Genomic DNA, 25,431 nt, shown 5'->3' on the forward strand with positions numbered 1-25,431 from the left:
ATCCGTTTTCTTCAAAATATCTAAAATAAATGAAGAAAATTTGGAGGTGCGGGGGATTGAACCCCGGGCCTTTCACATGCAAAGCGAACGTTCTACCACTGAGCTACACCCCCGACACGTCAGATGCTTCTTTATGAAGCTGATTATTGCGAACTCGCGTGATGGAAGATGAGTGGTTTTATTAACATTCTACCAGGCTCCGAAGAAAAAGAATGTACACAAATTGAGCCGCTTTGTTTGATATTCATCCCCAAATAGCTAAATATTTTAAATGAAAGTTTTAATTATTTATATCATATACCGTCAACAAATTACGTGTATCCGTTTTCTTCAAAATATCTAGAATAAATGAAGAAAATTTGGAGGTGCGGGGGATTGAACCCCGGGCCTTTCACATGCAAAGCGAACGCTCTACCACTGAGCTACACCCCCGACACGTCAGATGCTTCTCTATGAAGCTGATTATTGCGAACTCGCTTGATCTAAGATGAGCGCTTTCATTAACATTCTACCAGGCTCCGAAGAAAAAGAAGGTACACAAATTGAGCCGCTTTGCTTGATATTCATCCCCAAATAGCTAAATATTTTAAATGAAAGTTATAGTTATTTATATCATACTACCGTCACCAAATTACGTGTATCCGTTTTCTTCAAAATATCTAAAATAAATGAAGAAAATTTGGAGGTGCGGGGGATTGAACCCCGGGCCTTTCACATGCAAAGCGAACGCTCTACCACTGAGCTACACCCCCGACACGTCAGATGCTTCTCTATGAAGCTGATTAATGCGAACTCGCGTGATGGAAGATGAGTGGTTTTATTAACATTCTACCAGGCTCCGAAGAAAAAGGAGGTACACAAATTTAGCCGCTTTGTTTGATATTCATCCCCAAATAGCTAAATATTTTAAATGAAAGTTATAATTATTTATATCATACTACCGTCACCAAATTACGTGTATCCGTTTTCTTCAAAATATCTAAAATAAATGAAGAAAATTTGGAGGTGCGGGGGAATGAACCCCGGGCCTTTCACATGCAAAGCGAACGCTCTACCACTGAGCTACACCCCCGACACGTCAGATGCTTCTCTATGAAGCTGATTATTGCGAACTCGCTTGATCTAAGATGAGCGGTTTCATTAACATTCTACCAGGCTCCGAAGAAAAAGAAGGTACACAAATTGAGCCGCTTTGTTTGATATTCATCCCCAAATAGCTAAATATTTTAAATGAAAGTTATAGTTATTTATATCATACTACCGTCACCAAATTACGTGTATCCGTTTTCTTCAAAATATCTAAAATAAATGAAGAAAATTTGGAGATGCGGGGGATTGAACCCCGGGCCTTTCACATGCAAAGCGAACGCTCTACCACTGAGCTACACCCCCGACACGTCAGATGCTTCTCTATGAAGCTGATTATTGCGAACTCGCTTGATCTAAGATGAACGGTTTCAATAACATTCTACCAGGCTCCGAAAAAAAAGAAGGTACAGAAATTGAGCCACTTTGCTTGATATTCATCCCCAAATAGCTAAATATTTTAAATGAAAAATAAAGTTATTTATATCATACTACCGTCAACAAATTACGTGTATCCATTTTCTTCAAAAGATCTAGAATAAAAGAAGAAAATTTGAGGGGCGGGGGATTGAACCCCGGGCCTTTCACATGCAAAGCGAACGCGCTATTACTGAGCTACACACCCGACACGTTAGGTGCTTCTCCATGAAGCTGATGAATGCGAACTCGCGTGATGGAAGATGAGCGGTTTCATTAACATTCTACCAGGCTCCGAAGAAAAAGAAGGTACACAAATTGAGCCGCTTTGCTTGATATTCATTCCCAAATAATTGCATATTTTAAATGAAGGTTATAGTTTTTTATATCATACTACCGTCAACAAATTACGTGTATCCGGTTTCTTCAAAATATCTAGAACAAATGAAGAAAATTTGGAGGTGCGGGGGATTGAACCCCGGGCCTTTCACATGCAAAGCGAACGCTCTACCACTGAGCTACACCCCCGACACGTCAGGTGCTTCTCTATGAAGCTGATTAATGCGAACTCGCGTGATGGAAGAGGAGCGGTTTCATAAACATTCTACCAGGCTCCGAAGAAAAAGAAGGTACACAAATTGAGCCGCTTTGCTTGATATTCATTCCCAAATAGCTGCCTATTTTAAATGAAAGTTATAGTTTTTTATATCATACTACCGTCAACAAATTACGTGTATCCGTTTTCTTCAAAATATCTAGAATAAATGAAGAAAATTTGGAGGTGCGTTGGATTGAACCCCGGGCCTTTCACATGCAAAGCGAACGCTCTACCACTGAGCTACACCCCCGACACGTCAGATGCTTCTCTATGAAGCTGATTATTGCGAACTCGCTTGATCTAAGATGAGCGGCTTCATTAACATTCTACCAGGCTCCGAAGAAAAAGAAGGTACAGAAATTGAGCCACTTTGCTTGATATTCATCCCCAAATAGCTAAATATTTTAAATGAAAAATAAAGTTATTTATATCATACTACCGTCAACAAATTACGTGTATCCATTTTCTTCAAAAGATCTAGAATAAAAGAAGAAAATTTGAGGGGCGGGGGATTGAACCCCGGGCCTTTCACATGCAAAGCGAACGCGCTATTACTGAGCTACACACCCGACACGTTAGGTGCTTCTCCATGAAGCTGATGAATGCGAACTCGCGTGATGGAAGATGAGCGGTTTCATTAACATTCTACCAGGCTCCGAAGAAAAAGAAGGTACACAAATTGAGCCGCTTTGCTTGATATTCATTCCCAAATAATTGCATATTTTAAATGAAGGTTATAGTTTTTTATATCATACTACCGTCAACAAATTACGTGTATCCGGTTTCTTCAAAATATCTAGAACAAATGAAGAAAATTTGGAGGTGCGGGGGATTGAACCCCGGGCCTTTCACATGCAAAGCGAACGCTCTACCACTGAGCTACACCCCCGACACGTCAGGTGCTTCTCTATGAAGCTGATTAATGCGAACTCGCGTGATGGAAGAGGAGCGGTTTCATAAACATTCTACCAGGCTCCGAAGAAAAAGAAGGTACACAAATTGAGCCGCTTTGCTTGATATTCATTCCCAAATAGCTGCCTATTTTAAATGAAAGTTATAGTTTTTTATATCATACTACCGTCAACAAATTACGTGTATCCGTTTTCTTCAAAATATCTAGAATAAATGAAGAAAATTTGGAGGTGCGGGGGATTGAACCCCGGGCCTTTCACATGCAAAGCGAACGCTCTACCACTGAGCTACACCCCCGACACGTCAGATGCTTCTCTATGAAGCTGATTATTGCGAACTCGCTTGATCTAAGATGAGCGGCTTCATTAACATTCTACCAGGCTCCGAAGAAAAAGAAGGTACACAAATTGAGCCGCTTTGCTTGATATTCATCCCCAAATAGCTAAATATTTTAAATGAAAGTTATAGTTATTTATATCATACTACCGTCAACAAATTACGTGTATCCGTTTTCTTCAAAATATCTAGAATAAATGAAGAAAATTTAGAGGTGCGGGGGATTGAACCCCGGGCCTTTCACATGCAAAGCGAACGCTCTACCACTGAGCTACACCCCCGACACGTCAGGTGCTTCTCTATGAAGCTGATTAATGCGAACTCGCGTGATGGAAGATGAGTGGTTTTATTAACATTCTACCAGGCTCCGAAGAAAAAGAAGGTACACAAATTGAGCCGCTTTGTTTGATATTCATCCCCAAATAGCTAAATATTTTAAATGAAAGTTATAGTTTTTTATATCATACTACCGTCAACAAATTACGTGTATCCGTTTTCTTCAAAATATCTAGAATAAATGAAGAAAATTTGGAGGTGCGGGGGATTGAACCCCGGGCCTTTCACATGCAAAGCGAACGCTCTACCACTGAGCTACACCCCCGACACGTCAGATGCTTCTCTATGAAGCTGTTTATTGCGAACTCGCTTGATCTAAGATGAGCGGTTTCATTAACATTCTACCAGGCTCCGAAGAAAAAGAAGGTACACAAATTGAGCCGCTTTGCTTGATATTCATCCCCAAATAGCTAAATATTTTAAATGAAAGTTATAGTTATTTATATCATACTACCGTCACCAAATTACGTGTATCCGTTTTCTTCAAAATATCTAAAATAAATGAAGAAAATTTGGAGGTGCGGGGGATTGAACCCCGGGCCTTTCACATGCAAAGCGAACGCTCTACCACTGAGCTACACCCCCGACATGTCAGATGCCTCTCTATGAAGCTGATTAATGTGAACTCGCGTGATGGAAGATGAGCGGTTTCATTAACATTCTACCAGGCTCCGAAGGAAAAGAAGGTACACAAATTGAGCCGCTTTGCTTGATATTTATCCCCAAATAGCTAAATATTTTAAATGAATGTTATAGCTATTTATATCATACTACCGTCAACAAATTACGTGTATCCGTTTTCTTCAAAATATCTAGAATAAATGAAGAAAATTTGGAGGTGCGGGGGATTGAACCCCGGGCCTTTCACATGCAAAGCGAACGCTCTACCACTGAGCTACACCCCCGACGCGTCAGGTGCTTCTCTATGAAGCTGATTAATGCGAACTCGCGTGATGGAAGATGAGCGGTTTCATTAACATTCTACCAGGCTCCGAAGAAAAAGAAGGTACACAAATTGAGCCGCTTTGCTTGATATTTATAACCAAATAGCTAAATATTTTAAATGAAAGTTATAGTTATTTATATCATACTACCTTCAACAAATTACGTGTATCCGATTTCTTCAAAATATCTAGAATAAATGAAGAAAATTTGGAGGTGCGGGGGATTGAACTCCGGGCCTTTCACATGCAAAGCGAACGCTCTACCACTGATCTACACCCCCGACACGTCAGATGCTTCTCTATGAAGCTGATTAATGCGAACTCGCGTGATGGAAGATGAGTGGTTTTATTAACATGCTACCAGGCTCCGAAGAAAAAGAATGTACACAAATTGAGCCGCTTTGTTTGATATTCATCCCCAAATAGCTAAATATTTTAAATGAAAGTTATAATTATTTATATCATATACCGTCAACAAATTACGTGTATCCGTTTTCTTCAAAATATCTAGAATAAATGAAGAAAATTTGGAGGTGCGGGGGATTGAACTCCGGACCTTTCACATGCAAAGCGAACGCTCTACCACTGAGCTACACCCCCGACAGGTCAGGTGCTTCTCTATGAAGCTGATTAATGCGAACTCGCGTGATGGAAGAGGAGCGGTTTCATAAACATTCTACCAGGCTCCGAAGAAAAAGAAGGTACACAAATTGAGCCGCTTTGCTTGATATTCATTCCCAAATAGCTGCCTATTTTAAATGAAAGTTATAGTTTTTTATATCATACTACCGTCAACAAATTACGTGTATCCGTTTTCTTCAAAATATCTAGAATAAATGAAGAAAATTTGGAGGTGCGGGGGATTGAACCCCGGGCCTTTCACATGCAAAGCGAACGCTCTACCACTGAGCTACACCCCCGACACGTCAGATGCTTCTCTATGAAGCTGATTATTGCGAACTCGCTTGATCTAAGATGAGCGGCTTCATTAACATTCTACCAGGCTCCGAAGAAAAAGAAGGTACACAAATTGAGCCGCTTTGCTTGATATTCATCCCCAAATAGCTAAATATTTTAAATGAAAGTTATAGTTATTTATATCATACTACCGTCAACAAATTACGTGTATCCGTTTTCTTCAAAATATCTAGAATAAATGAAGAAAATTTAGAGGTGCGGGGGATTGAACCCCGGGCCTTTCACATGCAAAGCGAACGCTCTACCACTGAGCTACACCCCCGACACGTCAGGTGCTTCTCTATGAAGCTGATTAATGCGAACTCGCGTGATGGAAGATGAGTGGTTTTATTAACATTCTACCAGGCTCCGAAGAAAAAGAAGGTACACAAATTGAGCCGCTTTGTTTGATATTCATCCCCAAATAGCTAAATATTTTAAATGAAAGTTATAGTTTTTTATATCATACTACCGTCAACAAATTACGTGTATCCGTTTTCTTCAAAATATCTAGAATAAATGAAGAAAATTTGGAGGTGCGGGGGATTGAACCCCGGGCCTTTCACATGCAAAGCGAACGCTCTACCACTGAGCTACACCCCCGACACGTCAGATGCTTCTCTATGAAGCTGTTTATTGCGAACTCGCTTGATCTAAGATGAGCGGTTTCATTAACATTCTACCAGGCTCCGAAGAAAAAGAAGGTACACAAATTGAGCCGCTTTGCTTGATATTCATCCCCAAATAGCTAAATATTTTAAATGAAAGTTATAGTTATTTATATCATACTACCGTCACCAAATTACGTGTATCCGTTTTCTTCAAAATATCTAAAATAAATGAAGAAAATTTGGAGGTGCGGGGGATTGAACCCCGGGCCTTTCACATGCAAAGCGAACGCTCTACCACTGAGCTACACCCCCGACATGTCAGATGCCTCTCTATGAAGCTGATTAATGTGAACTCGCGTGATGGAAGATGAGCGGTTTCATTAACATTCTACCAGGCTCCGAAGGAAAAGAAGGTACACAAATTGAGCCGCTTTGCTTGATATTTATCCCCAAATAGCTAAATATTTTAAATGAATGTTATAGCTATTTATATCATACTACCGTCAACAAATTACGTGTATCCGTTTTCTTCAAAATATCTAGAATAAATGAAGAAAATTTGGAGGTGCGGGGGATTGAACCCCGGGCCTTTCACATGCAAAGCGAACGCTCTACCACTGAGCTACACCCCCGACGCGTCAGGTGCTTCTCTATGAAGCTGATTAATGCGAACTCGCGTGATGGAAGATGAGCGGTTTCATTAACATTCTACCAGGCTCCGAAGAAAAAGAAGGTACACAAATTGAGCCGCTTTGCTTGATATTTATAACCAAATAGCTAAATATTTTAAATGAAAGTTATAGTTATTTATATCATACTACCTTCAACAAATTACGTGTATCCGATTTCTTCAAAATATCTAGAATAAATGAAGAAAATTTGGAGGTGCGGGGGATTGAACTCCGGGCCTTTCACATGCAAAGCGAACGCTCTACCACTGATCTACACCCCCGACACGTCAGATGCTTCTCTATGAAGCTGATTAATGCGAACTCGCGTGATGGAAGATGAGTGGTTTTATTAACATGCTACCAGGCTCCGAAGAAAAAGAATGTACACAAATTGAGCCGCTTTGTTTGATATTCATCCCCAAATAGCTAAATATTTTAAATGAAAGTTATAATTATTTATATCATATACCGTCAACAAATTACGTGTATCCGTTTTCTTCAAAATATCTAGAATAAATGAAGAAAATTTGGAGGTGCGGGGGATTGAACTCCGGACCTTTCACATGCAAAGCGAACGCTCTACCACTGAGCTACACCCCCGACAGGTCAGATGCTTCTCTATGAAGCTGATTATTGCGAACTCGCTTGATCTAAGATGAGCGGTTTCATTAACATTCTACCAGGCTCCGAAGAAAAAGAAGGTACACAAATTGAGCCGCTTTGCTTGATATTCATCCCCAAATAGCTAAATATTTTAAATGAAAGTTATAGTTATTTATATCATACTACCGTCACCAAATTACGTGTATCCGTTTTCTTCAAAATATCTAAAATAAATGAAGAAAATTTGGAGGTGCGGGGGATTGAACCCCGGGCCTTTCACATGCAAAGCGAACGCTCTACCACTGAGCTACACCCCCGACACGTCAGATGCTTCTCTATGAAGCTGATTAATGCCAACTCGCGTGATGGAAGATGAGTGGTTTTATTAACATTCTACCAGGCTCCGAAGAAAAAGAAGGTACACAAATTGAGCCGCTTTGTTTGATATTCATCCCCAAATAGCTAAATATTTTAAATGAAAGTTATAATTATTTATATCATACTACCGTCACCAAATTACGTGTATCCGTTTTCTTCAAAATATCTAAAATAAATGAAGAAAATTTGGAGGTGCGGGGGATTGAACCCCGGGCCTTTCACATGCAAAGCGAACGCTCTACCACTGAGCTACACCCCCGACACGTCAGATGCTTCTCTATGAAGCTGATTATTGCGAACTCGCTTGATCTAAGATGAGCGGTTTCATTAACATTCTACCAGGCTCCGAAGAAAAAGAAGGTACACAAATTGAGCCGCTTTGTTTGATATTCATCCCCAAATAGCTAAATATTTTAAATGAAAGTTATAGTTATTTATATCATACTACCGTCACCAAATTACGTGTATCCGTTTTCTTCAAAATATCTAAAATAAATGAAGAAAATTTGGAGGTGCGGGGGATTGAACCCCGGGCCTTTCACATGCAAAGCGAACGCTCTACCACTGAGCTACACCCCCGACACGTCAGATGCTTCTCTATGAAGCTGATTAATGCGAACTCGCTTGATCTAAGATGAGCGGTTTCATTAACATTCTACCAGGCTCCGAAGAAAAAGAAGGTACACCAATTGAGCCGCTTTGTTTGATATTCATCCCCAAATAGCTAAATATTTTAAATGAAAGTTATAATTATTTATATCATACTACCGTCACCAAATTACGTGTATCCGTTTTCTTCAAAATATCTAAAATAAATGAAGAAAATTTGGAGGTGCGGGGGATTGAACCCCGGGCCTTTCACATGCAAAGCGAACGCTCTACCACTGAGCTACACCCCCGACAGGTCAGATGCTTCTCTATGAAGCTGATTATTGCGAACTCGCTTGATCTAAGATGAGCGGTTTCATTAACATTCTACCAGGCTCCGAAGAAAAAGAAGGTACACAAATTGAGCCGCTTTGTTTGATATTCATCCCCAAATAGCTAAATATTTTAAATGAAAGTTATAGTTATTTATATCATACTACCGTCACCAAATTACGTGTATCCGTTTTCTTCAAAATATCTAAAATAAATGAAGAAAATTTGGAGGTGCGGGGGATTGAACCCCGGGCCTTTCACATGCAAAGCGAACGCTCTACCACTGAGCTACACCCCCGACACGTCAGATGCTTCTCTATGAAGCTGATTATTGCGAACTCGCTTGATCTAAGATGAGCGGTTTCATTAACATTCTACCAGGCTCCGAAGAAAAAGAAGGTACACAAATTGAGCCGCTTTGCTTGATATTCATCCCCAAATAGCTAAATATTTTAAATGAAAGTTATAGTTATTTATATCATACTACCGTCACCAAATTACGTGTATCCGTTTTCTTCAAAATATCTGAAATAAATGAAGAAAATTTGGAGGTGCGGGGGATTGAACCCCGGGCCTTTCACATGCAAAGCGAACGCTCTACCACTGAGCTACACCCCCGACACGTCAGATGCTTCTCTATGAAGCTGATTATTGCGAACTCGCTTGATCTAAGATGAGCGGTTTCATTAACATTCTACCAGGCTCCGAAGAAAAAGAAGGTACACAAATTGAGCCGCTTTGCTTGATATTCATCCCCAAATAGCTAAATATTTTAAATGAAAGTTATAGTTATTTATATCATACTACCGTCACCAAATTACGTGTATCCGTTTTCTTCAAAATATCTAGAATAAATGAAGAAAATTTGGAGGTGCGGGGGATTGAACCCCGGGCCTTTCACATGCAAAGCGAACGCTCTACCACTGAGCTACACCCCCGACACGTCAGATGCTTCTTTATGAAGCTGATTATTGCGAACTCGCGTGATGGAAGATGAGTGGTTTTATTAACATTCTACCAGGCTCCGAAGAAAAAGAATGTACAGAAATTGAGCCGTTTTGTTTGATATTCATCCCCATATAGCTAAATATTTTAAATGAAAGTTTTAATTATTTATATCATATACCGTCAACAAATTACGTGTATCCGTTTTCTTCAAAATATCTAGAATAAATGAAGAAAATTTGGAGGTGCGGGGGATTGAACCCCGGGCCTTTCACATGCAAAGCGAACGCTCTACCACTGAGCTACACCCCCGACACGTCAGATGCTTCTCTATGAAGCTGATTATTGCGAACTCGCTTGATCTAAGATGAGCGGTTTCATTAACAATCTACCAGGCTCCGAAGAAAAAGAAGGTACACAAATTGAGCCGCTTTGTTTGATATTCATCCCCAAATAGCTAAATATTTTAAATGAAAGTTTTAATTATTTATATCATATACCGTCAACAAATTACGTGTATCCGTTTTCTTCAAAATATCTAGAATAAATGAAGAAAATTTGGAGGTGCGGGGGATTGAACCCCGGGCCTTTCACATGCAAAGCGAACGCTCTACCACTGAGCTACACCCCCGACACGTCAGATGCTTCTCTATGAAGCTGATTATTGCGAACTCGCTTGATCTAAGATGAGCGGTTTCATTAACATTCTACCAGGCTCCGAAGAAAAAGAAGGTACACAAATTGAGCCGCTTTGTTTGATATTCATCCCCAAATAGCTAAATATTTTAAATGAAAGTTTTAATTATTTATATCATATACCGTCAACAAATTACGTGTATCCGTTTTCTTCAAAATATCTAGAATAAATGAAGAAAATTTGGAGGTGCGGGTTATTGAACCCCGGGCCTTCCACATGCAAAGCGAACGCTCTACCACTGAGCTACACCCCCGACACGTCAGATGCTTCTCTATGAAGCTGATTATTGCGAACTCGCTTGATCTAAGATGAGCGGTTTTATTAACATTCTACCAGGCTCCGAAGAAAAAGAAGGTACACAAATTGAGCCGCTTTGTTTGATATTCATCCCCAAATAGCTAAATATTTTAAATGAAAGTTTTAATTATTTATATCATATACCGTCAACAAATTACGTGTATCCGTTTTCTTAAAAATATCTAGAATAAATGAAGAAAATTTGGAGGTGCGGGGGATTGAACCCCGGGCCTTTCACATGCAAAACGAACGCTCTACCACTGAGCTACACCCCCGACACGTCAGATGCTTCTCTATGAAGCTGATTATTGCGAACTCGCTTGATCTAAGATGAGCGGTTTCATTAACATTCTACCAGGCTCCGAAGAAAAAGAAGGTACACAAATTGAGCCGCTTTGTTTGATATTCATCCCCAAATAGCTAAATATTTTAAATGAAAGTTTTAATTATTTATATCATATACCGTCAACAAATTACGTGTATCCGTTTTCTTCAAAATATCTAAAATAAATGAAGAAAATTTGGAGGTGCGGGGGATTGAACCCCGGGCCTTTCACATGCAAAGCGAACGCTCTACCACTGTGCTACACCCCCGACACGTCAGATGCTTCTCTATGAAGCTGATTATTGCGAACTCGCTTGATCTAAGATGAGCAGTTTCATTAACATTCTACCAGGCTCCGAAGAAAAAGAAGGTACACAAATTGAGCCGCTTTGTTTGATATTCATCCCCAAATAGCTAAATATTTTAAATGAAAGTTATAGTTATTTATATCATACTACCGTCACCAAATTACGTGTATCCGTTTTCTTCAAAATATCTAAAATAAATGAAGAAAATTTGGAGGTGCGGGGGATTGAACCCCGGGCCTTTCACATGCAAAGCGAACGCTCTACCACTGAGCTACACCCCCGACACGTCAAATGCTTCTCTATGAAGCTGATTATTGCGAACTCGCTTGATCTAAGATGAGCGGTTTTATTAACATTCTACCAGGCTCCGAAGAAAAAGAAGGTACACAAATTGAGCCGCTTTGCTTGATATTCATCCCCAAATAGCTAAATATTTTAAATGAAAGTTATAGTTATTTATATCATACTACCGTCACCAAATTACGTGTATCCGTTTTCTTCAAAATATCTAAAATAAATGAAGAAAATTTGGAGGTGCGGGGGATTGAACCCCGGGCCTTTCACATGCAAAGCGAACGCTCTACCACTGAGCTACACCCCCGACACGTCAGATGCTTCTCTATGAAGCTGATTATTGCGAACTCGCTTGATCTAAGATGAGCGGTTTCATTAACATTCTACCAGGCTCCGAAGAAAAAGAAGGTACACAAATTGAGCCGCTTTGTTTGATATTCATCCCCAAATAGCTAAATATTTTAAATGAAAGTTATAGTTATTTATATCATACTACCGTCACCAAATTACGTGTATCCGTTTTCTTCAAAATATCTAAAATAAATGAAGAAAATTTGGAGGTGCGGGGGATTGAACCCCGGGCCTTTCACATGCAAAGCGAACGCTCTACCACTGAGCTACACCCCCGACACGTCAGATGCTTCTTTATGAAGCTGATTATTGCGAACTCGCGTGATGGAAGATGAGTGGTTTTATTAACATTCTACCAGGCTCCGAAGAAAAAGAATGTACACAAATTGAGCCGCTTTGTTTGATATTCATCCCCAAATAGCTAAATATTTTAAATGAAAGTTTTAATTATTTATATCATATACCGTCAACAAATTACGTGTATCCGTTTTCTTCAAAATATCTAGAATAAATGAAGAAAATTTGGAGGTGCGGGGGATTGAACCCCGGGCCTTTCACATGCAAAGCGAACGCTCTACCACTGAGCTACACCCCCGACACGTCAGATGCTTCTCTATGAAGCTGATTATTGCGAACTCGCTTGATCTAAGATGAGCGGTTTCATTAATATTCTACCAGGCTCCGAAGAAAAAGAAGGTACACAAATTGAGCCGCTTTGCTTGATATTCATCCCCAAATAGCTAAATATTTTAAATGAAAGTTATAGTTATTTATATCATACTACCGTCACCAAATTACGTGTATCCGTTTTCTTCAAAATATCTAAAATAAATGAAGAAAATTTGGAGGTGCGGGGGATTGAACACCGGGCCTTTCACATGCAAAGCGAACGCTCTACCACTGAGCTACACCCCCGACACGTCAGATGCTTCTTTATGAAGCTGATTATTGCGAACTCGCGTGATGGAAGATGAGTGGTTTTATTAACATTCTACCAGGCTCCGAAGAAAAAGAATGTACAGAAATTGAGCCGTTTTGTTTGATATTCATCCCCATATAGCTAAATATTTTAAATGAAAGTTTTAATTATTTATATCATATACCGTCAACAAATTACGTGTATCCGTTTTCTTCAAAATATCTAGAATAAATGAAGAAAATTTGGAGGTGCGGGGGATTGAACCCCGGGCCTTTCACATGCAAAGCGAACGCTCTACCACTGAGCTACACCCCCGACACGTCAGATGCTTCTCTATGAAGCTGATTATTGCGAACTCGCTTGATCTAAGATGAGCGGTTTCATTAACATTCTACCAGGCTCCGAAGAAAAAGAAGGTACACAAATTGAGCCGCTTTGTTTGATATTCATCCCCAAATAGCTAAATATTTTAAATGAAAGTTTTAATTATTTATATCATATACCGTCAACAAATTACGTGTATCCGTTTTCTTCAAAATATTTAGAATAAATGAAGAAAATTTGGAGGTGCGGGGGATTGAACCCCGGGCCTTTCACATGCAAAGCGAACGCTCTACCAGTGAGCAACACCCCCGACACGTCAGATGCTTCTCTATGAAGCTGATTATTGCGAACTCGCTTGATCTAAGATGAGCGGTTTCATTAACATTCTACCAGGCTCCGAAGAAAAAGAAGGTACACAAATTGAGCCGCTTTGTTTGATATTCATCCCCAAATAGCTAAATATTTTAAATGAAAGTTTTAATTATTTATATCATATACCGTCAACAAATTACGTGTATCCGTTTTCTTCAAAATATCTAGAATAAATGAAGAAAATTTGGAGGTGCGGGGGATTGAACCCCGGGCCTTTCACATGCAAAGCGAACGCTCTACCACTGAGCTACACCCCCGACACGTCAGATGCTTCTCTATGAAGCTGATTATTGCGAACTCGCTTGATCTAAGATGAGCGGTTTCATTAACATTCTACCAGGCTCCGAAGAAAAAGAAGGTACACAAATTGAGCCGCTTTGTTTGATATTCATCCCCAAATAGCTAAATATTTTAAATGAAAGTTTTAATTATTTATATCATATACCGTCAACAAATTACGTGTATCCGTTTTCTTCAAAATATCTAGAATAAATGAAGAAAATTTGGAGGTGCGGGGGATTGAACCCCGGGCCTTTCACATGCAAAGCGAACGCTCTACCACTGAGCTACACCCCCGACACGTCAGATGCTTCTCTATGAAGCTGATTATTGCGAACTCGCTTGATCTAAGATGAGCGGTTTCATTAACATTCTACCAGGCTCCGAAGAAAAAGAATGTACACAAATTGAGCCGCTTTGTTTGATATTCATCCCCAAATAGCTAAATATTTTAAATGAAAGTTTTAATTATTTATATCATATACCGTCAACAAATTACGTGTATCCGTTTTCTTCAAAATATCTAGAATAAATGAAGAAAATTTGGAGGTGCGGGGGATTGAACCCCGGGCCTTTCACATGCAAAGCGAACGCTCTACCACTGAGCTACACCCCCGACACGTCAGATGCTTCTCTATGAAGCTGATTATTGCGAACTCGCTTGATCTAAGATGAGCGGTTTCATTAACATTCTACCAGGCTCCGAAGAAAAAGAAGGTACACAAATTGAGCCGCTTTGTTTGATATTCATCCCCAAATAGCTAAATATTTTAAATGAAAGTTTTAATTATTTATATCATATACCGTCAACAAATTACGTGTATCCGTTTTCTTCAAAATATCTAGAATAAATGAAGAAAATTTGGAGGTGCGGGGGATTGAACCCCGGGCCTTTCACATGCAAAGCGAACGCTCTACCACTGAGCTACACCCCCGACACGTCAGATGCTTCTCTATGAAGCTGATTATTGCGAACTCGCTTGATCTAAGATGAGCGGTTTCATTAACATTCTACCAGGCTCCGAAGAAAAAGAAGGTACACAAATTGAGCCGCTTTGCTTGATATTCATCCCCAAATAGCTAAATATTTTAAATGAAAGTTATAGTTATTTATATCATACTACCGTCACCAAATTACGTGTATCCGTTTTCTTCAAAATATCTAAAATAAATGAAGAAAATTTGGAGGTGCGGGGGATTGAACCCCGGGCCTTTCACATGCAAAGCGAACGCTCTACCACTGAGCTACACCCCCGACACGTCAGATGCTTCTCTATGAAGCTGATTAATGCGAACTCGCGTGATGGAAGATGAGTGGTTTTATTAACATTCTACCAGGCTCCGAAGAAAAAGAAGGTACACAAATTGAGCCGCTTTGTTTGATATTCATCCCCAAATAGCTAAATATTTTAAATGAAAGTTATAATTATTTATATCATACTACCGTCACCAAATTACGTGTATCCGTTTTCTTCAAAATATCTAAAATAAATGAAGAAAATTTGGAGGTGCGGGGGATTGAACCCCGGGCCTTTCACATGCAAAGCGAACGCTCTACCACTGAGCTACACCCCCGACACGTCAGATGCTTCTTTATGAAGCTGATTATTGCGAACTCGCGTGATGGAAGATGAGTGGTTTTATTAACATTCTACCAGGCTCCGAAGAAAAAGAATGTACACAAATTGAGCCGCTTTGTTTGATATTCATCCCCAAATAGCTAAATATTTTAAATGAAAGTTTTAATTATTTATATCATATACCGTCAACAAATTACGTGTATCCGTTTTCTTCAAAATATCTAGAATAAATGAAGAAAATTTGGAGGTGCGGGGGATTGAACCCCGGGCCTTTCACATGCAAAGCGAACGGTCTACCACTGAGCTACACCCCCGACACGTCAGATGTTTCTCTATGAAGCTGATTATTGCGAACTCGCTTGATCTAAGATGAGCGGTTTCATTAACATTCTACCAGGCTCCGAAGAAAAAGAAGGTACACAAATTGAGCCGCTTTGCTTGATATTCATCCCCAAATAGCTAAATATTTTAAATGAAAGTTATAGTTATTTATATCATACTACCGTCACCAAATTACGTGTATCCGTTTTCTTCAAAATATCTAAAATAAATGAAGAAAATTTGGAGGTGCGGGGGATTGAACCCCGGGCCTTTCACATGCAAAGCGAACGCTCTACCACTGAGCTACACCCCCGACACGTCAGATGCTTCTTTATGAAGCTGATTATTGCGAACTCGCGTGATGGAAGATGAGTGGTTTTATTAACATTCTACCAGGCTCCGAAGAAAAAGAATGTACAGAAATTGAGCCGTTTTGTTTGATATTCATCCCCATATAGCTAAATATTTTAAATGAAAGTTTTAATTATTTATATCATATACCGTCAACAAATTACGTGTATCCGTTTTCTTCAAAATATCTAGAATAAATGAAGAAAATTTGGAGGTGCGGGGGATTGAACCCCGGGCCTTTCACATGCAAAGCGAACGCTCTACCACTGAGCTACACCCCCGACACGTCAGATGCTTCTCTATGAAGCTGATTATTGCGAACTCGCTTGATCTAAGATGAGCGGTTTCATTAACATTCTACCAGGCTCCGAAGAAAAAGAAGGTACACAAATTGAGCCGCTTTGTTTGATATTCATCCCCAAATAGCTAAATATTTTAAATGAAAGTTTTAATTATTTATATCATATACCGTCAACAAATTACGTGTATCCGTTTTCTTCAAAATATCTAGAATAAATGAAGAAAATTTGGAGGTGCGGGGGATTGAACCCCGGGCCTTTCACATGCAAAGCGAACGCTCTACCAGTGAGCAACACCCCCGACACGTCAGATGCTTCTCTATGAAGCTGATTATTGCGAACTCGCTTGATCTAAGATGAGCGGTTTCATTAACATTCTACCAGGCTCCGAAGAAAAAGAAGGTACACAAATTGAGCCGCTTTGTTTGATATTCATCCCCAAATAGCTAAATATTTTAAATGAAAGTTTTAATTATTTATATCATATACCGTCAACAAATTACGTGTATCCGTTTTCTTCAAAATATCTAGAATAAATGAAGAAAATTTGGAGGTGCGGGGGATTGAACCCCGGGCCTTTCACATGCAAAGCGAACGCTCTACCACTGAGCTACACCCCCGACACGTCAGATGCTTCTCTATGAAGCTGATTATTGCGAACTCGCTTGATCTAAGATGAGCGGTTTCATTAACATTCTACCAGGCTCCGAAGAAAAAGAAGGTACACAAATTGAGCCGCTTTGTTTGATATTCATCCCCAAATAGCTAAATATTTTAAATGAAAGTTTTAATTATTTATATCATATACCGTCAACAAATTACGTGTATCCGTTTTCTTCAAAATATCTAGAATAAATGAAGAAAATTTGGAGGTGCGGGGGATTGAACCCCGGGCCTTTCACATGCAAAGCGAACGCTCTACCACTGAGCTACACCCCCGACACGTCAGATGCTTCTCTATGAAGCTGATTATTGCGAACTCGCTTGATCTAAGATGAGCGGTTTCATTAACATTCTACCAGGCTCCGAAGAAAAAGAATGTACACAAATTGAGCCGCTTTGTTTGATATTCATCCCCAAATAGCTAAATATTTTAAATGAAAGTTTTAATTATTTATATCATATACCGTCAACAAATTACGTGTATCCGTTTTCTTCAAAATATCTAGAATAAATGAAGAAAATTTGGAGGTGCGGGGGATTGAACCCCGGGCCTTTCACATGCAAAGCGAACGCTCTACCACTGAGCTACACCCCCGACACCTCAGATGCTTCTCTATGAAGCTGATTATTGCGAACTCGCTTGATCTAAGATGAGCGGTTTCATTAACATTCTACCAGGCTCCGAAGAAAAAGAAGGTACACAAATTGAGCCGCTTTGTTTGATATTCATCCCCAAATAGCTAAATATTTTAAATGAAAGTTTTAATTATTTATATCATATACCGTCAACAAATTACGTGTATCCGTTTTCTTCAAAATATCTAGAATAAATGAAGAAAATTTGGAGGTGCGGGGGATTGAACCCCGGGCCTTTCACATGCAAAGCGAACGCTCTACCACTGAGCTACACCCCCGACACGTCAGATGCTTCTCTATGAAGCTGATTATTGCGAACTCGCTTGATCTAAGATGAGCGGTTTCATTAACATTCTACCAGGCTCCGAAGAAAAAGAAGGTACACAAATTGAGCCGCTTTGCTTGATATTCATCCCCAAATAGCTAAATATTTTAAATGAAAGTTATAGTTATTTATATCATACTACCGTCACCAAATTACGTGTATCCGTTTTCTTCAAAATATCTAAAATAAATGAAGAAAATTTGGAGGTGCGGGGGATTGAACCCCGGGCCTTTCACATGCAAAGCGAACGCTCTACCACTGAGCTACACCCCCGACACGTCAGATGCTTCTCTATGAAGCTGATTAATGCGAACTCGCGTGATGGAAGATGAGTGGTTTTATTAACATTCTACCAGGCTCCGAAGAAAAAGAAGGTACACAAATTGAGCCGCTTTGTTTGATATTCATCCCCAAATAGCTAAATATTTTAAATGAAAGTTATAATTATTTATATCATACTACCGTCACCAAATTACGTGTATCCGTTTTCTTCAAAATATCTAAAATAAATGAAGAAAATTTGGAGGTGCGGGGGATTGAACCCCGGGCCTTTCACATGCAAAGCGAACGCTCTACCACTGAGCTACACCCCCGACACGTCAGATGCTTCTCTATGAAGCTGATTATTGCGAACTCGCTTGATCTAAGATGAGCGGTTTCATTAACATTCTACCAGGCTCCGAAGAAAAAGAAGGTACACAAATTGAGCCGCTTTGCTTGATATTCATCCCCAAATAGCTAAATATTTTAAATGAAAGTTATAATTATTTATATCATACTTCCGTCACCAAATTACGTGTATCCGTTTTCTTCAAAATATCTAAAATAAATGAAGAAAATTTGGAGGTGCGGGGGATTGAACCCCGGGCCTTTCACATGCAAAGCGAACGCTCTACCACTGAGCTACACCCCCTACACGTCAGATGCTTCTTTATGAAGCTGATTATTGCGAACTCGCTTGATCTAAGATGAGCGGTTTCATTAACATTCCACCAGGCTCCGAAGAAAAAGAAGATACACAAATTATGCTGCTTTGCTTGATATTCATCCCCAAATAGCTAAATATTTTAAATGAAAGTTATAGTTATTTATATCATACTACCGTCAACAAATTACGTGTATCCGTTTTCTTCAAAATATCTAGAATAAATGAAGAAAATTTGGAGGTGCGGGGGATTGAACCCCGGGCCTTTCACATGCAAAGCGAACGCTCTACCACTGAGCTACACCCCCGACACGTCAGGTGCTTCTCTATGAAGCTGATTAATGCGAACTCGCGTGATGGAAGATGAGCGGTTTCATTAACATTGTACCAGGCTCCGAAGAAAAAGAAGGTACACAAATTGAGCCGCTTTGCTTGATATTCATTCCCAAATAGTTGCATATTTTAAATGAAAGTTATAGTTTTTTATATCATACTACCGTCAAGAAATTACGTGTATCTGTTTTCTTTAAAATATCTAGAATAAATGAAGAAAATTTGGAGGTGCGGGGGATTGAACCCCGGGCTTTTCACATGCAAAGCGAACGCTCTACCACTGAGCTACACCCCCGACACTTCAGACGCTTCTCTATGAAGCTGATTAATGCGAACTCGCGTGATCTAAGATGAGCGGTTTTATTAACATTCTACCAGGCTCCGAAGAAAAAGAAGGTACACAAATTGAGCCGCTTTGCTTGATATTCATTCCCAAATAGCTGCCTATTTTAAATGAATGTTATAGTTTTTTATATCATACTACCTTCAACAAATTACGTGTATCCGTTTTCTTCAAAATATCTAGAATAAATGAAGAAAATTTGGAGGTGCGGGGGATTTAACCCCGGGCCTTTCACATGCAAACCGAACGCTCTACCACTGAGCTACAAACCCGACACGTCAGATGCTTCTCTTTGAAGCTGATTATTGCGAACTCGCTTGATCTAAGATGAGCGGTTTTATTAACATTCTACCAGGCTCCGAAGAAAAAGAAGGTACACAAATTGAGCCGCTTTGCTTGATATTCATTCCCAAATAGCTGCCTATTTTAAATGAATGTTATAGTTTTTTATATCATACTACCTTCAACAAATTACGTGTATCCGTTTTCTTCAAAATATCTAGAATAAATGAAGAAAATTTGGAGGTGCAGGGGATTGAACCCTGGGCCTTTCACATGCAAAGCGAACGATCTACCACTGAGCTACACCCCCGACACGTCAGGTGCTTCTCTATGAAGCTGATGAATGCGAACTCGCGTGATGGATGATGAGCGGTTTCATTAACATTCTACCAGGCTCCGAAGGAAAAGAAGGTACACAAATTGAGCCGCTTTGCTTGATATTCATCCCCAAATAGCTAAATATTTTAAATGAAAGATATAGTTATTTATATCATACTACCGTCAACAAATTACGTGTATCCGTTTTCTTCAAAATATCTAGAATAAATGAAGAAAATCTGGAGGTGCGGGGGATTGAACCCTGGGCCTTTCACATGCAAAGCGAACGATCTACCACTGAGCTACACCCCCGACACGTCAGGTGCTTCTCTATGAAGCTGATGAATGCGAACTCGCGTGATGGATGATGAGCGGTTTCATTAACATTCTACCAGGCTCCGAAGGAAAAGAAGGTACACAAATTGAGTCGCTTTGCTTGATATTCATCCCCAAATAGCTAAATATTTTAAATGAAAGTTATAGTTATTTATATCATACTACCGTCAACAAATTACGTGTATCCGTTTTCTTCAAAATATCTAGAATAAATGAAGAAAATTTGGAGGTGCGGGGGATTGAACCCTGGGCCTTTCACATGCAAAGCGAACGATCTACCACTGAGCTACACCCCCGACACGTCAGGTGCTTCTCTATGAAGCTGATGAATGCGAACTCGCGTGATGGATGATGAGCGGTTTCATTAACATTCTACCAGGCTCCGAAGGAAAAGAAGGTACACAAATTGAGTCGCTTTGCTTGATATTCATCCCCAAATAGCTAAATATTTTAAATGAAAGTTATAGTTATTTATATCATACTACCGTCAACAAATTACGTGTATCCGTTTTCTTCAAAATATCTAGAATAAATGAAGAAAATTTGGAGGCGCGGGGGATTGAACCCTGGGCCTTTCACATGCAAAGCGAACGATCTACCACTGAGCTACACCCCCGACACGTCAGGTGCTTCTCTATGAAGCTGATGAATGCGAACTCGCGTGATGGATGATGAGCGGTTTCATTAACATTCTACCAGGCTCCGAAGGAAAAGAAGGTACACAAATTGAGTCGCTTTGCTTGATATTCATCCCCAAATAGCTAAATATTTTAAATGAAAGTTATAGTTATTTATATCATACTACCGTCAACAAATTACGTGTATCCGTTTTCTTCAAAATATCTAGAATAAATGAAGAAAATTTGGAGGTGCGGGGGATTGAACCCTGGGCCTTTCACATGCAAAGCGAACGATCTACCACTGAGCTACACCCCCGACACGTCAGATGCCTCTCTATGAAGCTGATTAATGCGAACTCGCGTGATGGAAGATGAGCGGTTTCATTAACATTCTACCAGGCTCCGAAGGAAAAGAAGGTACACAAATTGAGCCGCTTTGCTTGATATTTATCCCCAAATAGCTAAATATTTTAAATGAAAGTTATAGTTATTTATATCATACTACCGTCACCAAATTACGTGTATCCGTTTTCTTCAAAATATCTAAAAAAATGAAGAAAATTTGGAGGTGCGGGGGATTGAACCCCGGGCCTTTCACATGCAAAGCGAACGCTCTACCATTGAGCTACACCCCCGACACGTCAGATGCTTCTTTATGAAGCTGATTATTGCGAACTCGCGTGATGGAAGATGAGTGGTTTTATTAACATTCTACCAGGCTCCGAAGAAAAAGAATGTACACAAATTGAGCCGCTTTGTTTGATATTCATCCCCAAATAGCTAAATATTTTAAATGAAAGTTTTAATTATTTATATCATATACCGTCAACAAATTACGTGTATCCGTTTTCTTCAAAATATCTAGAATAAATGAAGAAAATTTGGAGGTGCGGGGGATTGAACCCCGGGCCTTTCACATGCAAAGCGAACGCTCTACCACTGAGCTACACCCCCGACACGTCAGATGCTTCTCTATGAAGCTGATTATTGCGAACTCGCTTGATCTAAGATGAGCGGTTTCATTAACATTCTACCAGGCTCCGAAGAAAAAGAAGGTACACAAATTGAGCCGCTTTGCTTGATATTCATCCCCAAATAGCTAAATATTTTAAATGAAAGTTATAGTTATTTATATCATACTACCGTCACCAAATTACGTGTATCCGTTTTCTTCAAAATATCTAAAATAAATGAAGAAAATTTGGAGGTGCGGGGGATTGAACCCCGGGCCTTTCACATGCAAAGCGAACGCTCTACCACTGAGCTACACCCCCGACACGTCAGATGCTTCTCTATGAAGCTGATTAATGCGAACTCGCGTGATGGAAGATGAGTGGTTTTATTAACATTCTACCAGGCTCCGAAGAAAAAGGAGGTACACAAATTGAGCCGCTTTGTTTGATATTCATCCCCAAATAGCTAAATATTTTAAATGAAAGTTATAATTATTTATATCATACTACCGTCACCAAATTACGTGTATCCGTTTTCTTCAAAATATCTAAAATAAATGAAGAAAATTTGGAGGTGCGGGGGAATGAACCCCGGGCCTTTCACATGCAAAGCGAACGCTCTACCACTGAGCTACACCCCCGACACGTCAGATGCTTCTCTATGAAGCTGATTATTGCGAACTCGCTTGATCTAAGATGAGCGGTTTCATTAACATTCTACCAGGCTCCGAAGAAAAAGAAGGTACACAAATTGAGCCGCTTTGTTTGATATTCATCCCCAAATAGCTAAATATTTTAAATGAAAGTTATAGTTATTTATATCATACTACCGTCACCAAATTACGTGTATCCGTTTTCTTCAAAATATCTAAAATAAATGAAGAAAATTTGGAGGTGCGGGGGATTGAACCCCGGGCCTTTCACATGCAAAGCGAACGCTCTACCACTGAGCTACACCCCCGACACGTCAGATGCTTCTCTATGAAGCTGATTATTGCGAACTCGCTTGATCTAAGATGAACGGTTTCAATAACATTCTACCAGGCTCCGAAAAAAAAGAAGGTACAGAAATTGAGCCACTTTGCTTGATATTCATCCCCAAATAGCTAAATATTTTAAATGAAAAATAAAGTTATTTATATCATACTACCGTCAACAAATTACGTGTATCCATTTTCTTCAAAAGATCTAGAAGAAAAGAAGAAAATTTGAGGGGCGGGGGATTGAACCCCGGGCCTTTCACACGCAAAGCGAACGCGCTACCACTGAGCTACACACCCGACACGTTAGGTGCTTCTCCATGAAGCTGATGAATGCGAACTCGCGTGATGGAAGATGAGCGGTTTCATTAACATTCTACCAGGCTCCGAAGAAAAAGAAGGTACACAAATTGAGCCGCTTTGCTTGATATTCATTCCCAAATAGTTGCATATTTTAAATGAAGGTTATAGTTTTTTATATCATACTACCGTCAACAAATTACGTGTATCCGGTTTCTTCAAAATATCTAGAACAAATGAAGAAAATTTGGAGGTGCGGGGGATTGAACCCCGGGCCTTTCACATGCAAAGCGAACGCTCTACCACTGAGCTACACCCCCGACACGTCAGGTGCTTCTCTATGAAGCTGATTAATGCGAACTCGCGTGATGGAAGAGGAGCGGTTTCATAAACATTCTACCAGGCTCCGAAGAAAAAGAAGGTACACAAATTGAGCCGCTTTGCTTGATATTCATTCCCAAATAGCTGCCTATTTTAAATGAAAGTTATAGTTTTTTATATCATACTACCGTCAACAAATTACGTGTATCCGTTTTCTTCAAAATATCTAGAATAAATGAAGAAAATTTGGAGGTGCGGGGGATTGAACCCCGGGCCTTTCACATGCAAAGCGAACGCTCTACCACTGAGCTACACCCCCGACACGTCAGATGCTTCTCTATGAAGCTGATTATTGCGAACTCGCTTGATCTAAGATGAGCGGCTTCATTAACATTCTACCAGGCTCCGAAGAAAAAGAAGGTACACAAATTGAGCCGCTTTGCTTGATATTCATCCCCAAATAGCTAAATATTTTAAATGAAAGTTATAGTTATTTATATCATACTACCGTCAACAAATTACGTGTATCCGTTTTCTTCAAAATATCTAGAATAAATGAAGAAAATTTGGAGGTGCGGGGGATTGAACCCCGGGCCTTTCACATGCAAAGCGAACGCTCTACCACTGAGCTACACCCCCGACACGTCAGGTGCTTCTCTATGAAGCTGATTAATGCGAACTCGCGTGATGGAAGATGAGTGATTTTATTAACATTCTACCAGGCTCCGAAGAAAAAGAAGGTACACAAATTGAGCCGCTTTGTTTGATATTCATCCCCAAATAGCTAAATATTTTAAATGAAAGTTATAGTTTTTTATATCATACTACCGTCAACAAATTACGTGTATCCGTTTTCTTCAAAATATCTAGAATAAATGAAGAAAATTTGGAGGTGCGGGGGATTGAACCCCGGGCCTTTCACATGCAAAGCGAACGCTCTACCACTGAGCTACACCCCCGACACGTCAGATGCTTCTCTATGAAGCTGATTATTGCGAACTCGCTTGATCTAAGATGAGCGGTTTCATTAACATTCTACCAGGCTCCGAAGAAAAAGAAGGTACACAAATTGAGCCGCTTTGCTTGATATTCATCCCCAAATAGCTAAATATTTTAAATGAAAGTTATAGTTATTTATATCATACTACCGTCACCAAATTACGTGTATCCGTTTTCTTCAAAATATCTAAAATAAATGAAGAAAATTTGGAGGTGCGGGGGATTGAACCCCGGGCCTTTCACATGCAAAGCGAACGCTCTACCACTGAGCTACACCCCCGACATGTCAGATGCCTCTCTATGAAGCTGATTAATGCGAACTCGCGTGATGGAAGATGAGCGTTTTCATTAACATTCTACCAGGCTCCGAAGGAAAAGAAGGTACACAAATTGAGCCGCTTTGCTTGATATTTATCCCCAAATAGCTAAATATTTTAAATGAATGTTATAGCTATTTATATCATACTACCGTCAACAAATTACGTGTATCCGTTTTCTTCAAAATGTCTAGAATAAATGAAGAAAATTTGGAGGTGCGGGGGATTGAACCCCGGGCCTTTCACATGCAAAGCGAACGCTCTACCACTGAGCTACACCCCCGACACGTCAGGTGCTTCTCTATGAAGCTGATTAATGCGAAATCGCGTGATGGAAGATGAGTGGTT

General features: G+C 39.8%; 76 non-coding genes across 76 annotated transcripts; all 76 read right to left on the minus strand.

Annotated features, from left to right (window-relative positions):
* Positions 1-41: 41 nt before the first annotated feature.
* Trnaa-ugc (transfer RNA alanine (anticodon UGC)) lies at positions 42-113 on the minus strand. Its single transcript has one exon. It is a non-coding gene; the product is annotated as a tRNA-Ala (tRNA).
* A 247-nt stretch (positions 114-360) lies between these two features.
* On the minus strand, positions 361-432 carry Trnaa-ugc (transfer RNA alanine (anticodon UGC)). The gene has a single exon. It is a non-coding gene; the product is annotated as a tRNA-Ala (tRNA).
* Positions 433-680: 248 nt separating this feature from the next.
* Trnaa-ugc (transfer RNA alanine (anticodon UGC)) lies at positions 681-752 on the minus strand. The gene has a single exon. It is a non-coding gene; the product is annotated as a tRNA-Ala (tRNA).
* Positions 753-1,000: 248 nt separating this feature from the next.
* On the minus strand, positions 1,001-1,072 carry Trnaa-ugc (transfer RNA alanine (anticodon UGC)). Its single transcript has one exon. It is a non-coding gene; the product is annotated as a tRNA-Ala (tRNA).
* A 248-nt stretch (positions 1,073-1,320) lies between these two features.
* On the minus strand, positions 1,321-1,392 carry Trnaa-ugc (transfer RNA alanine (anticodon UGC)). Its single transcript has one exon. It is a non-coding gene; the product is annotated as a tRNA-Ala (tRNA).
* A 567-nt stretch (positions 1,393-1,959) lies between these two features.
* Positions 1,960-2,031, minus strand: Trnaa-ugc (transfer RNA alanine (anticodon UGC)). Its single transcript has one exon. It is a non-coding gene; the product is annotated as a tRNA-Ala (tRNA).
* A 248-nt stretch (positions 2,032-2,279) lies between these two features.
* Positions 2,280-2,351, minus strand: Trnaa-ugc (transfer RNA alanine (anticodon UGC)). Its single transcript has one exon. It is a non-coding gene; the product is annotated as a tRNA-Ala (tRNA).
* Positions 2,352-2,918: 567 nt separating this feature from the next.
* Positions 2,919-2,990, minus strand: Trnaa-ugc (transfer RNA alanine (anticodon UGC)). The gene has a single exon. It is a non-coding gene; the product is annotated as a tRNA-Ala (tRNA).
* A 248-nt stretch (positions 2,991-3,238) lies between these two features.
* On the minus strand, positions 3,239-3,310 carry Trnaa-ugc (transfer RNA alanine (anticodon UGC)). The gene has a single exon. It is a non-coding gene; the product is annotated as a tRNA-Ala (tRNA).
* Positions 3,311-3,558: 248 nt separating this feature from the next.
* On the minus strand, positions 3,559-3,630 carry Trnaa-ugc (transfer RNA alanine (anticodon UGC)). The gene has a single exon. It is a non-coding gene; the product is annotated as a tRNA-Ala (tRNA).
* Positions 3,631-3,878: 248 nt separating this feature from the next.
* On the minus strand, positions 3,879-3,950 carry Trnaa-ugc (transfer RNA alanine (anticodon UGC)). Its single transcript has one exon. It is a non-coding gene; the product is annotated as a tRNA-Ala (tRNA).
* Positions 3,951-4,198: 248 nt separating this feature from the next.
* On the minus strand, positions 4,199-4,270 carry Trnaa-ugc (transfer RNA alanine (anticodon UGC)). The gene has a single exon. It is a non-coding gene; the product is annotated as a tRNA-Ala (tRNA).
* A 248-nt stretch (positions 4,271-4,518) lies between these two features.
* Positions 4,519-4,590, minus strand: Trnaa-ugc (transfer RNA alanine (anticodon UGC)). Its single transcript has one exon. It is a non-coding gene; the product is annotated as a tRNA-Ala (tRNA).
* A 248-nt stretch (positions 4,591-4,838) lies between these two features.
* Positions 4,839-4,910, minus strand: Trnaa-ugc (transfer RNA alanine (anticodon UGC)). Its single transcript has one exon. It is a non-coding gene; the product is annotated as a tRNA-Ala (tRNA).
* Positions 4,911-5,157: 247 nt separating this feature from the next.
* On the minus strand, positions 5,158-5,229 carry Trnaa-ugc (transfer RNA alanine (anticodon UGC)). Its single transcript has one exon. It is a non-coding gene; the product is annotated as a tRNA-Ala (tRNA).
* A 248-nt stretch (positions 5,230-5,477) lies between these two features.
* On the minus strand, positions 5,478-5,549 carry Trnaa-ugc (transfer RNA alanine (anticodon UGC)). The gene has a single exon. It is a non-coding gene; the product is annotated as a tRNA-Ala (tRNA).
* A 248-nt stretch (positions 5,550-5,797) lies between these two features.
* On the minus strand, positions 5,798-5,869 carry Trnaa-ugc (transfer RNA alanine (anticodon UGC)). The gene has a single exon. It is a non-coding gene; the product is annotated as a tRNA-Ala (tRNA).
* Positions 5,870-6,117: 248 nt separating this feature from the next.
* Trnaa-ugc (transfer RNA alanine (anticodon UGC)) lies at positions 6,118-6,189 on the minus strand. Its single transcript has one exon. It is a non-coding gene; the product is annotated as a tRNA-Ala (tRNA).
* Positions 6,190-6,437: 248 nt separating this feature from the next.
* Positions 6,438-6,509, minus strand: Trnaa-ugc (transfer RNA alanine (anticodon UGC)). The gene has a single exon. It is a non-coding gene; the product is annotated as a tRNA-Ala (tRNA).
* Positions 6,510-6,757: 248 nt separating this feature from the next.
* Trnaa-ugc (transfer RNA alanine (anticodon UGC)) lies at positions 6,758-6,829 on the minus strand. Its single transcript has one exon. It is a non-coding gene; the product is annotated as a tRNA-Ala (tRNA).
* A 248-nt stretch (positions 6,830-7,077) lies between these two features.
* On the minus strand, positions 7,078-7,149 carry Trnaa-ugc (transfer RNA alanine (anticodon UGC)). Its single transcript has one exon. It is a non-coding gene; the product is annotated as a tRNA-Ala (tRNA).
* A 247-nt stretch (positions 7,150-7,396) lies between these two features.
* Trnaa-ugc (transfer RNA alanine (anticodon UGC)) lies at positions 7,397-7,468 on the minus strand. The gene has a single exon. It is a non-coding gene; the product is annotated as a tRNA-Ala (tRNA).
* A 248-nt stretch (positions 7,469-7,716) lies between these two features.
* Trnaa-ugc (transfer RNA alanine (anticodon UGC)) lies at positions 7,717-7,788 on the minus strand. Its single transcript has one exon. It is a non-coding gene; the product is annotated as a tRNA-Ala (tRNA).
* Positions 7,789-8,036: 248 nt separating this feature from the next.
* On the minus strand, positions 8,037-8,108 carry Trnaa-ugc (transfer RNA alanine (anticodon UGC)). Its single transcript has one exon. It is a non-coding gene; the product is annotated as a tRNA-Ala (tRNA).
* A 248-nt stretch (positions 8,109-8,356) lies between these two features.
* Positions 8,357-8,428, minus strand: Trnaa-ugc (transfer RNA alanine (anticodon UGC)). The gene has a single exon. It is a non-coding gene; the product is annotated as a tRNA-Ala (tRNA).
* Positions 8,429-8,676: 248 nt separating this feature from the next.
* Trnaa-ugc (transfer RNA alanine (anticodon UGC)) lies at positions 8,677-8,748 on the minus strand. The gene has a single exon. It is a non-coding gene; the product is annotated as a tRNA-Ala (tRNA).
* Positions 8,749-8,996: 248 nt separating this feature from the next.
* On the minus strand, positions 8,997-9,068 carry Trnaa-ugc (transfer RNA alanine (anticodon UGC)). The gene has a single exon. It is a non-coding gene; the product is annotated as a tRNA-Ala (tRNA).
* A 248-nt stretch (positions 9,069-9,316) lies between these two features.
* Positions 9,317-9,388, minus strand: Trnaa-ugc (transfer RNA alanine (anticodon UGC)). The gene has a single exon. It is a non-coding gene; the product is annotated as a tRNA-Ala (tRNA).
* Positions 9,389-9,636: 248 nt separating this feature from the next.
* Trnaa-ugc (transfer RNA alanine (anticodon UGC)) lies at positions 9,637-9,708 on the minus strand. The gene has a single exon. It is a non-coding gene; the product is annotated as a tRNA-Ala (tRNA).
* Positions 9,709-9,955: 247 nt separating this feature from the next.
* On the minus strand, positions 9,956-10,027 carry Trnaa-ugc (transfer RNA alanine (anticodon UGC)). Its single transcript has one exon. It is a non-coding gene; the product is annotated as a tRNA-Ala (tRNA).
* A 247-nt stretch (positions 10,028-10,274) lies between these two features.
* Positions 10,275-10,346, minus strand: Trnaa-ugc (transfer RNA alanine (anticodon UGC)). The gene has a single exon. It is a non-coding gene; the product is annotated as a tRNA-Ala (tRNA).
* Positions 10,347-10,593: 247 nt separating this feature from the next.
* Trnaa-ugc (transfer RNA alanine (anticodon UGC)) lies at positions 10,594-10,665 on the minus strand. Its single transcript has one exon. It is a non-coding gene; the product is annotated as a tRNA-Ala (tRNA).
* A 247-nt stretch (positions 10,666-10,912) lies between these two features.
* Trnaa-ugc (transfer RNA alanine (anticodon UGC)) lies at positions 10,913-10,984 on the minus strand. The gene has a single exon. It is a non-coding gene; the product is annotated as a tRNA-Ala (tRNA).
* Positions 10,985-11,231: 247 nt separating this feature from the next.
* On the minus strand, positions 11,232-11,303 carry Trnaa-ugc (transfer RNA alanine (anticodon UGC)). The gene has a single exon. It is a non-coding gene; the product is annotated as a tRNA-Ala (tRNA).
* Positions 11,304-11,551: 248 nt separating this feature from the next.
* On the minus strand, positions 11,552-11,623 carry Trnaa-ugc (transfer RNA alanine (anticodon UGC)). The gene has a single exon. It is a non-coding gene; the product is annotated as a tRNA-Ala (tRNA).
* Positions 11,624-11,871: 248 nt separating this feature from the next.
* Positions 11,872-11,943, minus strand: Trnaa-ugc (transfer RNA alanine (anticodon UGC)). Its single transcript has one exon. It is a non-coding gene; the product is annotated as a tRNA-Ala (tRNA).
* Positions 11,944-12,191: 248 nt separating this feature from the next.
* Positions 12,192-12,263, minus strand: Trnaa-ugc (transfer RNA alanine (anticodon UGC)). Its single transcript has one exon. It is a non-coding gene; the product is annotated as a tRNA-Ala (tRNA).
* Positions 12,264-12,510: 247 nt separating this feature from the next.
* Positions 12,511-12,582, minus strand: Trnaa-ugc (transfer RNA alanine (anticodon UGC)). The gene has a single exon. It is a non-coding gene; the product is annotated as a tRNA-Ala (tRNA).
* A 248-nt stretch (positions 12,583-12,830) lies between these two features.
* Positions 12,831-12,902, minus strand: Trnaa-ugc (transfer RNA alanine (anticodon UGC)). Its single transcript has one exon. It is a non-coding gene; the product is annotated as a tRNA-Ala (tRNA).
* A 247-nt stretch (positions 12,903-13,149) lies between these two features.
* Trnaa-ugc (transfer RNA alanine (anticodon UGC)) lies at positions 13,150-13,221 on the minus strand. Its single transcript has one exon. It is a non-coding gene; the product is annotated as a tRNA-Ala (tRNA).
* Positions 13,222-13,468: 247 nt separating this feature from the next.
* On the minus strand, positions 13,469-13,540 carry Trnaa-ugc (transfer RNA alanine (anticodon UGC)). The gene has a single exon. It is a non-coding gene; the product is annotated as a tRNA-Ala (tRNA).
* A 247-nt stretch (positions 13,541-13,787) lies between these two features.
* On the minus strand, positions 13,788-13,859 carry Trnaa-ugc (transfer RNA alanine (anticodon UGC)). The gene has a single exon. It is a non-coding gene; the product is annotated as a tRNA-Ala (tRNA).
* Positions 13,860-14,106: 247 nt separating this feature from the next.
* On the minus strand, positions 14,107-14,178 carry Trnaa-ugc (transfer RNA alanine (anticodon UGC)). The gene has a single exon. It is a non-coding gene; the product is annotated as a tRNA-Ala (tRNA).
* A 247-nt stretch (positions 14,179-14,425) lies between these two features.
* On the minus strand, positions 14,426-14,497 carry Trnaa-ugc (transfer RNA alanine (anticodon UGC)). The gene has a single exon. It is a non-coding gene; the product is annotated as a tRNA-Ala (tRNA).
* Positions 14,498-14,744: 247 nt separating this feature from the next.
* Positions 14,745-14,816, minus strand: Trnaa-ugc (transfer RNA alanine (anticodon UGC)). Its single transcript has one exon. It is a non-coding gene; the product is annotated as a tRNA-Ala (tRNA).
* Positions 14,817-15,064: 248 nt separating this feature from the next.
* Positions 15,065-15,136, minus strand: Trnaa-ugc (transfer RNA alanine (anticodon UGC)). Its single transcript has one exon. It is a non-coding gene; the product is annotated as a tRNA-Ala (tRNA).
* Positions 15,137-15,384: 248 nt separating this feature from the next.
* Trnaa-ugc (transfer RNA alanine (anticodon UGC)) lies at positions 15,385-15,456 on the minus strand. Its single transcript has one exon. It is a non-coding gene; the product is annotated as a tRNA-Ala (tRNA).
* Positions 15,457-15,703: 247 nt separating this feature from the next.
* Trnaa-ugc (transfer RNA alanine (anticodon UGC)) lies at positions 15,704-15,775 on the minus strand. The gene has a single exon. It is a non-coding gene; the product is annotated as a tRNA-Ala (tRNA).
* A 248-nt stretch (positions 15,776-16,023) lies between these two features.
* On the minus strand, positions 16,024-16,095 carry Trnaa-ugc (transfer RNA alanine (anticodon UGC)). The gene has a single exon. It is a non-coding gene; the product is annotated as a tRNA-Ala (tRNA).
* A 247-nt stretch (positions 16,096-16,342) lies between these two features.
* On the minus strand, positions 16,343-16,414 carry Trnaa-ugc (transfer RNA alanine (anticodon UGC)). Its single transcript has one exon. It is a non-coding gene; the product is annotated as a tRNA-Ala (tRNA).
* A 247-nt stretch (positions 16,415-16,661) lies between these two features.
* Positions 16,662-16,733, minus strand: Trnaa-ugc (transfer RNA alanine (anticodon UGC)). The gene has a single exon. It is a non-coding gene; the product is annotated as a tRNA-Ala (tRNA).
* Positions 16,734-16,980: 247 nt separating this feature from the next.
* Trnaa-ugc (transfer RNA alanine (anticodon UGC)) lies at positions 16,981-17,052 on the minus strand. Its single transcript has one exon. It is a non-coding gene; the product is annotated as a tRNA-Ala (tRNA).
* Positions 17,053-17,299: 247 nt separating this feature from the next.
* Trnaa-ugc (transfer RNA alanine (anticodon UGC)) lies at positions 17,300-17,371 on the minus strand. Its single transcript has one exon. It is a non-coding gene; the product is annotated as a tRNA-Ala (tRNA).
* A 247-nt stretch (positions 17,372-17,618) lies between these two features.
* Trnaa-ugc (transfer RNA alanine (anticodon UGC)) lies at positions 17,619-17,690 on the minus strand. Its single transcript has one exon. It is a non-coding gene; the product is annotated as a tRNA-Ala (tRNA).
* Positions 17,691-17,937: 247 nt separating this feature from the next.
* On the minus strand, positions 17,938-18,009 carry Trnaa-ugc (transfer RNA alanine (anticodon UGC)). Its single transcript has one exon. It is a non-coding gene; the product is annotated as a tRNA-Ala (tRNA).
* A 248-nt stretch (positions 18,010-18,257) lies between these two features.
* Trnaa-ugc (transfer RNA alanine (anticodon UGC)) lies at positions 18,258-18,329 on the minus strand. The gene has a single exon. It is a non-coding gene; the product is annotated as a tRNA-Ala (tRNA).
* Positions 18,330-18,577: 248 nt separating this feature from the next.
* Positions 18,578-18,649, minus strand: Trnaa-ugc (transfer RNA alanine (anticodon UGC)). The gene has a single exon. It is a non-coding gene; the product is annotated as a tRNA-Ala (tRNA).
* Positions 18,650-18,897: 248 nt separating this feature from the next.
* Trnaa-ugc (transfer RNA alanine (anticodon UGC)) lies at positions 18,898-18,969 on the minus strand. The gene has a single exon. It is a non-coding gene; the product is annotated as a tRNA-Ala (tRNA).
* Positions 18,970-19,217: 248 nt separating this feature from the next.
* Positions 19,218-19,289, minus strand: Trnaa-ugc (transfer RNA alanine (anticodon UGC)). Its single transcript has one exon. It is a non-coding gene; the product is annotated as a tRNA-Ala (tRNA).
* Positions 19,290-19,537: 248 nt separating this feature from the next.
* On the minus strand, positions 19,538-19,609 carry Trnaa-ugc (transfer RNA alanine (anticodon UGC)). The gene has a single exon. It is a non-coding gene; the product is annotated as a tRNA-Ala (tRNA).
* Positions 19,610-20,177: 568 nt separating this feature from the next.
* On the minus strand, positions 20,178-20,249 carry Trnaa-ugc (transfer RNA alanine (anticodon UGC)). Its single transcript has one exon. It is a non-coding gene; the product is annotated as a tRNA-Ala (tRNA).
* Positions 20,250-20,497: 248 nt separating this feature from the next.
* On the minus strand, positions 20,498-20,569 carry Trnaa-ugc (transfer RNA alanine (anticodon UGC)). Its single transcript has one exon. It is a non-coding gene; the product is annotated as a tRNA-Ala (tRNA).
* A 248-nt stretch (positions 20,570-20,817) lies between these two features.
* Trnaa-ugc (transfer RNA alanine (anticodon UGC)) lies at positions 20,818-20,889 on the minus strand. The gene has a single exon. It is a non-coding gene; the product is annotated as a tRNA-Ala (tRNA).
* A 248-nt stretch (positions 20,890-21,137) lies between these two features.
* Positions 21,138-21,209, minus strand: Trnaa-ugc (transfer RNA alanine (anticodon UGC)). The gene has a single exon. It is a non-coding gene; the product is annotated as a tRNA-Ala (tRNA).
* A 248-nt stretch (positions 21,210-21,457) lies between these two features.
* On the minus strand, positions 21,458-21,529 carry Trnaa-ugc (transfer RNA alanine (anticodon UGC)). The gene has a single exon. It is a non-coding gene; the product is annotated as a tRNA-Ala (tRNA).
* A 247-nt stretch (positions 21,530-21,776) lies between these two features.
* On the minus strand, positions 21,777-21,848 carry Trnaa-ugc (transfer RNA alanine (anticodon UGC)). Its single transcript has one exon. It is a non-coding gene; the product is annotated as a tRNA-Ala (tRNA).
* Positions 21,849-22,095: 247 nt separating this feature from the next.
* Trnaa-ugc (transfer RNA alanine (anticodon UGC)) lies at positions 22,096-22,167 on the minus strand. The gene has a single exon. It is a non-coding gene; the product is annotated as a tRNA-Ala (tRNA).
* A 248-nt stretch (positions 22,168-22,415) lies between these two features.
* Positions 22,416-22,487, minus strand: Trnaa-ugc (transfer RNA alanine (anticodon UGC)). Its single transcript has one exon. It is a non-coding gene; the product is annotated as a tRNA-Ala (tRNA).
* A 248-nt stretch (positions 22,488-22,735) lies between these two features.
* Trnaa-ugc (transfer RNA alanine (anticodon UGC)) lies at positions 22,736-22,807 on the minus strand. The gene has a single exon. It is a non-coding gene; the product is annotated as a tRNA-Ala (tRNA).
* A 248-nt stretch (positions 22,808-23,055) lies between these two features.
* Trnaa-ugc (transfer RNA alanine (anticodon UGC)) lies at positions 23,056-23,127 on the minus strand. The gene has a single exon. It is a non-coding gene; the product is annotated as a tRNA-Ala (tRNA).
* A 567-nt stretch (positions 23,128-23,694) lies between these two features.
* Trnaa-ugc (transfer RNA alanine (anticodon UGC)) lies at positions 23,695-23,766 on the minus strand. The gene has a single exon. It is a non-coding gene; the product is annotated as a tRNA-Ala (tRNA).
* A 248-nt stretch (positions 23,767-24,014) lies between these two features.
* On the minus strand, positions 24,015-24,086 carry Trnaa-ugc (transfer RNA alanine (anticodon UGC)). Its single transcript has one exon. It is a non-coding gene; the product is annotated as a tRNA-Ala (tRNA).
* Positions 24,087-24,334: 248 nt separating this feature from the next.
* Trnaa-ugc (transfer RNA alanine (anticodon UGC)) lies at positions 24,335-24,406 on the minus strand. The gene has a single exon. It is a non-coding gene; the product is annotated as a tRNA-Ala (tRNA).
* A 248-nt stretch (positions 24,407-24,654) lies between these two features.
* Trnaa-ugc (transfer RNA alanine (anticodon UGC)) lies at positions 24,655-24,726 on the minus strand. Its single transcript has one exon. It is a non-coding gene; the product is annotated as a tRNA-Ala (tRNA).
* A 248-nt stretch (positions 24,727-24,974) lies between these two features.
* On the minus strand, positions 24,975-25,046 carry Trnaa-ugc (transfer RNA alanine (anticodon UGC)). The gene has a single exon. It is a non-coding gene; the product is annotated as a tRNA-Ala (tRNA).
* Positions 25,047-25,294: 248 nt separating this feature from the next.
* On the minus strand, positions 25,295-25,366 carry Trnaa-ugc (transfer RNA alanine (anticodon UGC)). Its single transcript has one exon. It is a non-coding gene; the product is annotated as a tRNA-Ala (tRNA).
* Between the last annotated feature and the right edge of the window lie 65 nt (positions 25,367-25,431).

Source organism: Argiope bruennichi, chromosome 5 (genome assembly GCF_947563725.1).
Source record: "Argiope bruennichi chromosome 5, qqArgBrue1.1, whole genome shotgun sequence".
Lineage (NCBI taxonomy): Eukaryota > Metazoa > Arthropoda > Arachnida > Araneae > Araneidae > Argiope > Argiope bruennichi.